Below are 12,326 nucleotides of genomic sequence, written 5' to 3'. Positions count from 1 at the left end.
TGTATTACACTTTCTATGCTTGTGTGCTAGAACCATCCTATGCTCGTGTGCTAGGTGGAAGATGTAATTCTATGCTTGTGTGCTAGATCCACTCTATGCTTGTGTGCTAGATGGAACTCTAAAGGTTCAGTTTATTTATTCTCTTCTTCCCTAGTTAAGAGGGAGTGTTGTTTGTAACTAGGAAAGAGGGTTTGGATTGCCTAAGGGCAACATCTAAACCCCTATCAGGCTGGGGCTTTTTCTTAAAGGTCAAGTAAAGGACTGGACCTAAAGAGAGTAACGTGCCCCTAAATAGGACCAACCCCATATTAATATCACCTCACTAATTTAACTTGGCGCCTAAGTTCTTATATTCATTCAAGGCCGACTTGGGGTTATTGTTACCTATTTTTCACCTCTAGTTGAAAAATAATTTGAGATATGCTTGTTTTTTACAAAATGGAACAAGTACATATTGCTTCTGCTATTCTGCATTCCAACTACACTAGAAAGGATGAACTAAAGATTACACTTTTAATCAGAGTTCCGAGACTCGCGGCGAGTCACGCGAGTCAGCGGGCCGGGTGACCTCTGCCGGGTCACGGCGACCCTGACTCGAGCCCGGACGAGTCACAGGGTGTGACTCGCCTGACTCGCCGAGTCAGCGAGTCACCCTCTGACTCGCCGAGTCTGAGGGTCGTGACCTGGCCGGCGCTGCTTGCAAAAAGTGGACGCAAAATTAAAAAAAACACAACACAATTTTATTATGTTTTGTGCCATTTGCCTTTGTTATAACCCTAAAAGGGATTGCCATTTAGTTTTATGAGTGGAAGAGAGGAAAAAAGAGAGGAAGAGAGGAAAAAAGAAAACCATAGTTGTGCAACCAGCAGACAGGAAGAGGGGAAAAGCTAGCACAAATCACATTGGGGCAGCACTACAGTTGCATTGAGAGCATCAAGGAGCTCATTTCAAACACTTGTCAACAAATTTGAAAGAGGTAAGTGTTAATTTTTGTTGATTATGTTGGTTTTTTTTTCTATATTTATGGATTTTTTCATTTTTTTGTTATTTTTTTTTAAACTTCAGCTTTCCAAATCTATATTGCTGCTTGCATACTTCAATGATTCAATCACAATGACATAAATAGAACAATAGCATAGCAAACCCTAGACTTTTTTTTTTGAAAAAATTGTATACATGTATTTATAATTTTTTCTAAAAAAAACCTAGGGTTTGCTGATTTGTTTGAATATTTTAATTTCTTTCTTTGAAATTTGAAAATTTTCAAGAAAAAACACAATGCACAAATTAGTCTTTGCTGATTTTTTTTAATTAGTTTAAAATTTTAAATTTAAAACTTTGTCAAACACAATGCTTAAATGGTGATTTGTAAAATTGTCTTATTGCAGCAGCCCTCACGTTTTGAAAACAATTTTTTTTCCTAATGGCTCATCCTAATCCTCCACCTAGGAAACATGGTCAAAAAGATGAGGCATGGAAATACACTGAAGAATTTCCTGGTAGACAAAGAAATCAAACCAAGTGTATGTTTTGTAAGGAAATTAACCATGGGGGGATAAATAGATTAAAATATCATATTGCTGGCATACGTGGTCATGATACTGAGCCTTGTGACAAGGCAACTCCTGAAGCAATCCGTTTTTGTTATGTCTTATTAGAAAACTTTGAAATACATAAGCAAACAAAAAAAAGACAAAGAGAGGAGTTATGTCATATTGGTTCGCCTCCACCCACATCCGCATCTGGCTCCGCATCCACAGCTGCATCTGTAGGTTGTGTTGGAGAGGGTTCTTCTATGCCTCCCTTTCGTCCTAGTGCTTCTACTAGTGCCAGTACTTCTATTCCTACTCCTAGTCACACTTTTGGTCCTAGAGTGCGAAAATCTAAGATAGACAATTTTTTTGTACCACGCACTACTCCTGGCGCACAGCCCTCGCTTGAGAGCATGTCTTGGAACAAGGAGGTCCATGATGCAGGAAGAAAAGCAATTTGCAAGTTTTGGTACTTCTGCAACATTCCATTTATTGCAGCCAAGTACTTTTTTATTTGATTGTTTTAAATTAAAATTTAAAATTTTATGGTTTGAATTTGAAAGTTGAAATTGAAATTGAACTTTTCTTATTTAATCTATTTCAATTTGTGACAGGTCTTCTTATTGGCAAGGCATGATTGATGCAGTAACCATTTGTGGGCCGGGGTTTAAAGCCCCCAGTGATACTGAGTTGAGTGGCCCTCTCTTGTTGGAAATGGTGGAAGATATGAAAGTTGACCTAGAAGACCACCGCCAATCTTGGAGCCAGAAGGGTTGCACCATCATGACAGATGGTTGGACTGATAGGAGGAATAGAACACTCCTAAATTTTCTTGTTTCCAGCGGAGGTGATTGATCATTTTACTTCTCTATATGCATTGTGATTGAAATTGAATAATTTACATTCTAATTTATTGATAATTAATTTGTTTTATTTTCAGGATCCACCATGTTTTTGAAGTCCATCGATGCTTCCTCACATGTCAAAAATGTGGCATACTTATGTGAGGCCATTGAGGAAGTTATAGATGAGGTGGGGGAAGAAAATGTGGTGCAAGTGGTGACGGATAATGCAGCAAGTTATGTTGCTGCAGGTAAACTTTAAAAGTTTTCTTTTAAGTTTTAAGTTTTAACTTTTAAACTTTTAAGTTTTTAACTTTTAAATATTAATGGTAAAATTTCTTGATACTTATAAGTTATCACATCTAATTCTTTAACTAATTTAAAATTGTTGCAGGAAAACTTTTGATGGAGAGGCACCCAAAAATCTTTTGGTCTCCATGTGCAGCCCATTGCCTTGACCTCATGCTGGAGGATATAGGTAAGCTTGGATGGGTGAAAGAATGCGTTGAAAGGGCCAAGAATATATGCAAATTTATTTACAATCATGCATTGGTCCTTAGCATTATGAGGCAATACACGGGGGAAAGGGAGTTGGCTCGTCCTGGTATAACGAGATTTGCCTCAAATTTCCTCACATTGAAATCCTTGTTAAAATCAAAGGCATCTTTGAGGCGCATGTTTGTTGGTGAGGAGTGGACTTCCTCATCCTATGCTACGACCACTGCAGGGATGGATGTAGTAGATTGCATTTTTGATGAGCTAGGTTTTTGGATCCCTTGTGCAGAGATCGTGCAGGTAATTTTATAAATTTATAATATTACATGCATATTTTTGTTTTGTTTGTATTGTGCAACTTTGCAATTTTTCTTATTTTCATGCACACTTGTGAGTTAACTATTTTTGTTTAACATTATTTGCAGGTCACTGAGCCCCTAGTAGTTCTCCTACGAGTTGTTGATGGGGAGAAGCCCGCTATGGGCTACATATATGAGGGCATGGATAGGGCCAAGGAGGCCATTAGATCCATATATGCTGGAGTTGAAGATAAGTATAGGCCCATTTGGGACATAATTGATAGAAGATGGCATAACCAACTTCATAGGCCCATCCATGCAGCAGCTTATTACCTCAATCCATCATTTCGTTTCCGTGCTGATTTCAAAGCGGATGAGGAGGTTCTTAGCAAGCTATATTCAGTAGTACAACGGATGGTCACTGATACCACAGCTACACTTCTTGAGATGGATGCATTTAATAATGCATCAGGGGCAATCTTTGCCAGCCAATTGTGTAAAGAAGGTCGGACAAAATTGCAGCCAGGTAGAAAATTCTAAAGTTTATGACATGCATTTTAATTTTTCATTTTATAATCTACCTTTAAAGTTGGAAATGAGACTAATGTTTTTTTCTTTTCCTTATCTCAGATAGATGGTGGCAAATGTTTGGGCCTTCAACCCCAAACCTTCGAAAAATTGCCATCTGCATATTGAGCCAGCCGTGCAGCGCTTCCGGATGTGAGCGCAACTGGAGCATGTTCGAGCACATCCACTCGAAGAGGCGAAATAGATTGTCTGTGGAGAGGTTGAATGATCTAGTCTTTGTTCATTACAACCTCTGTCTTAGGACTAGACAGATTTTGGACGATGACTCCTCTCCGATCACTCTAGAGGAAGTCGACCCCGAGTCCGATTGGCTCACTGAGTCCACCGATCCAGTCTTCACTGATGAGGACCTTGAGTGGGTTGACCAGGCAGACAGAGAGGCTGAGGCTGCGGCTATGGCAGAGGAGGAGGATAGAGCACGATCAGGCACAACACCTATGGCTACTCAGACTGGCACATCACAGGCAGAGACTATGGCTACTCAGTCATCCAGGACCTACCTTAGACGCCTTTGTAGGAGGCAGATAGATGAGGCTGAGCCAGAGCCTGAGCCATAGACTTGTTTTTTTTTACACTTTACAGTTAGATATATGTTTGGGAACATTTGTAGTCATGGATTTTATATTATACATTGGACAACATTTATAACTCTATATATCTATGTTTTCTAATTCCTTCAGCTACAATTTACATTTCTACACATGTGATGGATGTATGTTTATGTATGTGATTGTTATCTAAAATTTCATTACCCATGTAATTTTAGCCAAAGGATGCATATTTATCAAATGATTGCATTTACAAAAGGTACATTGCAGTGTTAAAAAAGAAGAAAAGGCGTATTTTTCATTTGTATTGAACAATGATAGATTACAAATTGAGTTCATGCATCTGAAGCATATTTATATACACTGAGTTTCTTAAAACCTCACACAAGCCGTGAGCTTAGCATTTCTATCTTTCCTACATATCCAAAACAGAAAAGGATAGAATCAAATAATGAGTGTGAGGATAACCAGTCATTGCCTTGGGTTGCTTTGACTGGTTATTGGCTGCCCCGTTGCCCTTATGAATGTTTTCTTGATCTTCAGACTCTGAAAAACCCCTACTTTCCTGCACAAAAGAGAAGAGGTGTTAGATCCAACAGATCTAAGCAATGAAAGATTATCCTACAACATATCATTTATCATAGCCTATCATATTTCTATTTTGAAAGGGCGGGAAAGATAAAGACAAATCACTGCTTCAGGAAAAAGAAATGTTTATGCTAATGTGTTTGTTTCATGTGCAGATAATTAGTTACTCTAATTGGCATGTGCCCCTGATCGAGGCTCCCTTCGGGTATGAGCCCGACATACCTTTTAGAGTAACTAATCTCAGAATATCAAAGTGGAATGATGAAGAAACCAATTGAAGTATCAAAGGGACATATTTGTTTTAAATATGAAACCTTTTACTTTACTATTCATGATATGCATAAAAGAAAACATTAATGGATGAACTGTTTTAAGGGACATATTATTTCAATGTGAAACCTTACAGTATTTAAAAGGGTCAATACCACATAATGAAGATAAACAATTCAATGCAATAGAATCAACTGGTAATGAAATGAATGTCACGAGCCCGTGCTCGAACTTCATTTTTACATAAGATCAAAATGCACAGTCAGGAGACATGAGGTAGCAATGGCATTTTATGACTAATTGGAGCAAGGAAAATCTGCACTGGTATTCAATCTATGTTGAAGTTCGGGAGAAGCTTGTAAAATGAATGCAGTTGTTACAGCATACAGAGGACATGGGTACCTTCACAAACCAGTCACATTATTTTACCAAATGCAACTAACAGGTCTCTAAACGAATCATTTCACATTTGCCAGCGCACTCCCAGCAAGTGCCAAGAAAGATGTTCTAAAAGCATTGTCTCAAATAATAGACCCTGACTTTGGGACTGACATTGTTTCATGTGGGTTTGTAAAAGACATAGAACTGGATGAGATCTCTGGAGAGGTTTCATTTAGACTCGAGCTAACGACACCTGCGTGCCCCATCAAAGATATGTTTGAACAGCAAGCAAATGATGTAGTGGCTGCATTACCTTGGGTGCAAAAAGTTAGCATGACAATGTCTGCACAACCTGCAAAGCCTGTTTTTATGAAAGAAATGCCAACAGGCTTGAAAGCTGTTTCAAACATTATTGCTTTTTCTAGTTGCAAGGGAGGTGTAGGTAAGTCAACTGTTGCTGTAAATCTAGCCTACACATTGGCTGGGATGGGAGCAAGAGTGGGCATATTTGATACAGATGTTTATGGGCCAAGTTTACCAACAATGGTTTCTCCAGAGAACCGTCAATTGCAAATGGTGCCAGAGACAAAATCTATAATCCCAACAGAATATCTACGTGTAAAGCTGGTGTCATTTGGATTTGCTGGTCAAGGTTGTGCTATAATGCGTGGACCAATGGTTTCTGGAATCATTAATCAGCTTCTCACTACAACTGAATGGGGAGAGTTAGACTATCTTTTGATTGATATGCCTCCCGGAACAGGTGACATACAGTAGACATTATACCAGGTAGTTCCTTTAACGGCAGCTGTGATAGTGACAATTCCTCAAAAGTTGGCATTCATTGGTGTTGCGAAGGTGTCATATACAGGATCAACTCACTCTCAAGACATGTATTCACAAGACGATCTCCCTGTAAAAGTTGCAAGAAGCCTCGACCAAGGATCAAAAGTAACTAGTCTGGACTTTCATTCCCAGCAACATACAGTTCTGCTAGTTGGAACAAGTACTGGTGATATTGGAATTTGGGACGTGGGACTGGATGAGAAGTTATTTCAGGGGACTTTCAAAGTTTGGGCTGTCTCAAATCACACCACAGATATGCAGGCCACCTTTCTTGTTGATGAACCAACTCTCTCAGTGAATCGTTGTATTTGGAGCCCAAATGGAGGATGCGTTGGAGCAGCATTTTCCAAATGTATTATTCACACATATTCCTCTACCGGGGCCAGGGAATTGATGCCACACCTAGAGATCAATGCTCATATTGGAGGAGTAAATGATATTGCTTTCAACTATCGTAACAGACAGCTTTTTTGTCATCACATGTGGGGATGATAAGAGCATCAAGGTATAGGATGCAATGACAGGGCACTCGCAGTATGTATTTGAAGGTCACGAAGCTCCAGTCTATTGCATTTTTCCTCATCAGAAAAATAATGTTCAGATAATCTTCTCTACAGATATTGATGAAAAGATAAAAGCCTGGTTGTATGACCACAAGGAACCTATACCTAGCTATGATGCTCCTGGGAAAAGCTGCACTACAATAGCTTATAGTGCTGATGGATCACGGCTTTTCTCATGCGGAACTAAGTTGCGTGCAAAATGTGGTGCGTGCAATATGTTAAAAACAGACACACAACGCGTTATTTTCCTGGTAAATATGTATGCAAAATGTAGTGTATGCAAGATGTAAAAACCGGACACAGTAAGTTTCCTGGTAAATGTGGTGCGAGCATACCTATAGAGAACACGATTTGCATTTAGAGAGAAGACTCAGAGAGCCCAGCACCCTTCGTCAATGGCGGCACCAAACCCTCGAGAACCTTCTTTGCTGTTCGCATTTTGCAAAATGAGAAATATGATGGAGTGCGAAACTTTTAGGGTAGCAAAAAACCCTTTGTCATTTTTTATATTCTCCCTCAAGTCCGCTGGGCTTTATTATATGCAATATAATAAAAATCAAACATATTCAATAGAATAGATGTTTATTAATATATCAAATATGTTTTATTTTTATTTTCATTCTTGGTCAAAAAGCTGGTATTTCTTTGTAAAAAGTATTTAATTACAATGCAATTATAAATTGTAATTGAATATTATTATTCGAAATGTAAAAGGTATATCCATATGCAAGAAGGAGACTAAGTCTTTTGACTTAGTTTTGAAGGAGGAGTTAATTCAGGAGAGATAAGGCTCTCATTGAAGAAGTCTTTTCAGTTTGGAGACATAAGGAGAGCATATAGGATCATGCATAACCACTTGGGAAACATTCAAAAGGAGTTGAGATAATTTTGGAGACGAGAACGTTTTTATAGGAACATGAGGTTGTTTGAAACCAAATGGAGTGAATCTAGGGAGGTTGGAGCACTTTTAGGTAAAGGGTCGAAGTTGGACTTTTCCACCATTTTGGGGAGCTTTTATTACTTGGTTAAGTGTTTTGAGGCTGTTTCTAGTGATCTTTTGGGGTGGTTATTTATTAAGGAAGACTTTTCCAGGTTTATATCCCTCTTTGGTGTCTTCTAGACTCCTCTTTTTGAGGCACTTTTCTTGCATCCGACCCAATCAGTTGGGGGTTTTTGTACTTAATGCCTGAAGACACTTCATTTGGAGGGAGTTCAGATTTATGCAAGAATAGTGTTTTGAGAGACTTTTTTCTTGTCCTTAGCATTTTCTTTTGCACAGATTCTGTAACTCAGATTTGGAGATATGATATATGAAACAGTATCTTTTGGAGCGATTTTCTATGGAATCAAACCTTGTTATCCTTCCAATTTTTTGTATACAAGCATGATTGATGAAGCTAAATTTGTGAGTTATATTACTCCTTGTTTACTTGTCTCAGTCAGTACCTTAATATAGGAACGTATGTATGTTTGCAGGTCATAGTATGTGTTTTAAAGTTCAAAATTTTTGAGTGAAACATTATTATTTCCTCATTGGTTCGTCTCAAGACCTTATTATGAAATACTTATGCAAACGTATAACAGGAAAGAAGTGTTTATCAATTAAAGTAGAATATTGCAGACTGAGATCAGTTTTTTATTATTTATCTCACATTTTGGTGTATCACCAGGTTCTAGTTAATTTTAGTTCAGTTTTAAGTACCATTTCAGTAATTTCTTATCCTTTACCCTGCAAAGTTAGTCCAATATTAGAGAGTATCAGGTGATTATCCAATAGGAACCGGCCTAGGAACCGGAGGTTTCATTTCAAGTTGCGCATTGCCCACATGCAGAAGTGAATCCCATGTTAGGCCAGATTGCTAAACTTGTAGTTTAGTAGGGTGCAAATTTGTGCCTTAACAGTGATCAAATTAGCTTCTATTTGATAATGTTATAGTGTCTTTAAGCTTAATTCAATAATGGGTGTATGAAACAAGTTTTAAATAGTTAAAAATCTCTAAATTTCAAGGGTTTTCTTATTTTACCGAGTCATTGCCGAGTCCGAGCCGAGTCACGAGTCGAGTCAGCCTTGCCGAGTCAGAGCCGAGTCCGAGTCTAGGAACTATGCTTTTAATACTTCTAGTTTGTAACGACAAAAAAGAGAGACATCTCATAAAAAAGAGAAATATTTTTATTGATATTCAAACATGCGTCTCACACAAGGAGCCGTGAGACTAGCTACATACATCAGGTGCAGAAAGGAAATACATAGATATGTATACATGAGTACAAAAGTAAAGAGAGCATGTTGAGAATGGAACCAGTCATTGCTTGAATGACTGGGATGGTTCGAGTAGCCTCGATGTTGCCTTTGTCTTGCTACTTCGTCCTAGTTTGTATCTGTTTTCCTTCTGGTATCTGCAAAAGAGTTAAAATATGCAATGCGTTAGAACATTTCGTTCTAAGCAATGGCTGAATACATTCCTAACATGTGTACTAATGCATGCATATATATATAGTCCCTACCCACATCAGATGCATATAATCAGCATCACAGAGGAGTCTCAAAAGGGAAATATCAAATCAGAGGAAATCAAAGAGATCATCATACATAGACATATAATTTCTAACATGTTTGCCTCATGTGCAGCTACAGGTTTGATTATGTTCATTTTCAGCATGTGGGTTAAAATGGGCTCCCACAAGGGTTGAGCCTAGCATGTTGTGATATTAGGGAAAATTATTATGACAAAGATGATTGCATGATTATCATGAGGAAAGAAAGCTTATCATTTAATGTGCCAATATAAGAGAGAGGACATTACAGTGTTCCAGAAAGCAACATTTCTAGAGGTCAAAGCCAGTAGCAACAAACAAGATCTTTGTCAAAAAGTAACTCAGAACAGTAGTGAATAAAGTTTTGAAGCTCTGTTGCCAAAGGGACAACCCTCTTCCAAAGGACAGTTAATACCTTTTTAAGGGTCATGAAAGGATGTAAGGCATTAATGGTTGCCAAACAACAGAATGGCAGCTTTCCTATATCAGTCCCCAATCATAAGTCAGCCACAATAGCATAAAGAATGCAGTCAATAGGTGCAGTCCCGAGGCAATAGGGAGGCATCAAAGAACAAACATATGATCACGTATTCTAAGATAAAAGTGAAAGATATATCCATGCGAATAGGAGCAGCATTCGAATACACCAAACACAAAGAGCCTTGCCACATAGAATCAAAAGAGAAATATGAGCAGCTTTAGTGCAGCCCTATGGCTTAAAGATGGCAAACTATATGACTGTCCAAACAATAAGTGATCTCCTAAGACAATGCACCTAGTCCAGAATAGCAGTTTGTCGAGAAGAATTGATGGAAATGCACAGAAAGTAGTCAAAACAAGGTCAATATGCAGAGGATTAGTCAAAATTTTTGGGACAATCATATCACTCGGTGGATTTTGTTAGTATCATTGGCAGCCCTAGTCTTCTTGAACAGTACCGAAAAGAATCAGACATAACAGAGAGCAATAACATTTATCAGTGATTTTAGATGACAATGATAAGCATAAATATATTACAGCAGTCAAAGGGAAGCCATAGCAGTGACGATAGACTCAGAAGTTGCAGATTAAGATCACCCATACAAACCAACAAAGGTTTCAAAGACACAGCAAGGTTGGAAATCCAACGCATAGGGAGTATTCCATGACCTGCAAGGCATGATCACAAAATCCAAGTATGCAACCTCGATAGTGCGGGTAAATTCAAATTTGTAGGGGAGCCATGTTGATTTTTGGCATTTTGAAGAGCAGAAATATTTTATTTTATTTTTAAAAAAATAAAAATAAAAATTATTAAGTGGAATACTCAGGAAATCAACTTCCAGTTATATTTGCAAATATTTTGCAGAAAATCGAAATATCTTTCAGTCATTATGGACAAAATATTTTCAGAAATAACTTTCAGAAAGGAAATATTCTCAGAAAATTGACTTTCAGAACCAGAGAAGTATGAACCTGGAGTTTTCTTTTTTGTTTTCCAAATTTTTGCAAAAAATCATCCATGGCGGCCAGACATTTCTCATAAAATTGTGCCAAGCAGCAAGAGAAACCAATGAAATCATGCCCAGTTTTCACTAATGGCGAAAGGATGTGCAGAAAATGGCGTCCACGACAGCCCCAGTTTCCCCAAAATCAGCAAAAGCGAAGAGTGCTCTCATGGCGGTACCTATGCAACTACCGAATCAAGTTTTGCCTTGCATCTCCTGCGTTTTCTTCCAGAAATGGCATAAATTTACCCCAAACCCTTGGTGAAGCTTCACGACAGTAGATAAATAAGATGATTGCAAAAGTATCGTGAGGAAAGAATGATCACTTTAGGGTTTTCTTTTCCCTATATCCTCATCGTGGCCTTTAGGCATTTTTGCCTTTAAGTTTGTTTTCATCTCTTTTTCAAAGCCCACGTGAAGCCTAAGGTCATGTTATCTTTCCCTTTGTTTAAAAATTTATCAAGTGATTCATAAATTTCACTTAATAATATTTTTTCCAATGTAAATATTTATTAAGCGATATTTATGAATCACTTGATAAATTTTTCTTTCATGAGGACTTTAGAGCATAAGTCAATCAAATAAAAATATAACATATATTAATTAAAGCATTTTTGAAATTTAAATATTTAATTAAAATATTTATTTTATTTCATCTTTATATTTAAAAAATCAAAATAATAATAAATGAAATAATAAAATATTTTTGTTAAAGTGATATAAGTCACTTTATTAAATTGTTTTTATTATTATTTCATTTATTACCATTTTTGCCTTTAAACATAAACAGGAAATAAAACAAATATTTAATTAAATAATAAATTTCAAAAGTCACTTTATGAAATGTATTTTTATTTTTATTTGATAAAGTCAAAAGAGAGATATTTTTTGCATTTATGAAGGCTTGCAGGCCTGTCAGGAGATATTTTGAGGCCATTTATGGTGCATTTAGGAGCTTTTATGGTTGTAACATGAGTTGGCTTGACTTTTGGCCCAAGTGTGTTCCCTTTCAGACTTGTTTCAAGTCTTTTGAAAGTGGGTTTTTGTTTCTGCTTGCCCAAGAGGAGGTGGATTATTGTATTCAATATTTGCTTTTTGGAAAGCATATATACTACAGGACTTCACTTTTTCAAGGGTTCTTACCTTTTGCTTCTCGCAGACTGTAATTTGTTGAGTTCTCTCTGCAGAAAGGAAGAAGTTTGTAACCAGTTTTCAGAACAGTTTTGATAAGCTTTGTAACACCTTCTGACAGTAATACATGTTTTGCCTTCTCAAATTTCTTGTTTTTGTGTGCTTAGTCCTAATGCAGTTTAAAGTGATATCCTTCATTCTTGTGATTGTGTTGTTGTTAG

At 37.3% G+C, this 12,326-nt stretch overlaps 1 long non-coding RNA gene and 1 pseudogene across 1 annotated transcript; one reads left to right on the top strand and one right to left on the bottom strand.

Annotated features, from left to right (window-relative positions):
- The first annotated feature begins 1,795 nt into the window (after positions 1-1,795).
- On the top strand, positions 1,796-7,130 carry LOC131059953 (uncharacterized; annotated as a pseudogene).
- A 1,974-nt stretch (positions 7,131-9,104) lies between these two features.
- Positions 9,105-11,312, bottom strand: LOC131059965 (uncharacterized). Its single transcript, XR_009110259.1, has 2 exons — positions 10,943-11,312; positions 9,105-9,349 (listed from the first exon to the last, which is right to left on the bottom strand). It is a non-coding gene; the product is annotated as an uncharacterized LOC131059965 (long non-coding RNA).
- Positions 11,313-12,326: the final 1,014 nt, after the last annotated feature.

The sequence above is a fragment of the Cryptomeria japonica genome, chromosome 7 (assembly GCF_030272615.1).
Source record: "Cryptomeria japonica chromosome 7, Sugi_1.0, whole genome shotgun sequence".
In the NCBI taxonomy this organism is placed as follows: domain Eukaryota; kingdom Viridiplantae; phylum Streptophyta; class Pinopsida; order Cupressales; family Cupressaceae; genus Cryptomeria; species Cryptomeria japonica.
Note: the sequence above shows the minus strand (reverse complement) of the source record. Positions and strands in the feature narration are given on the sequence as shown.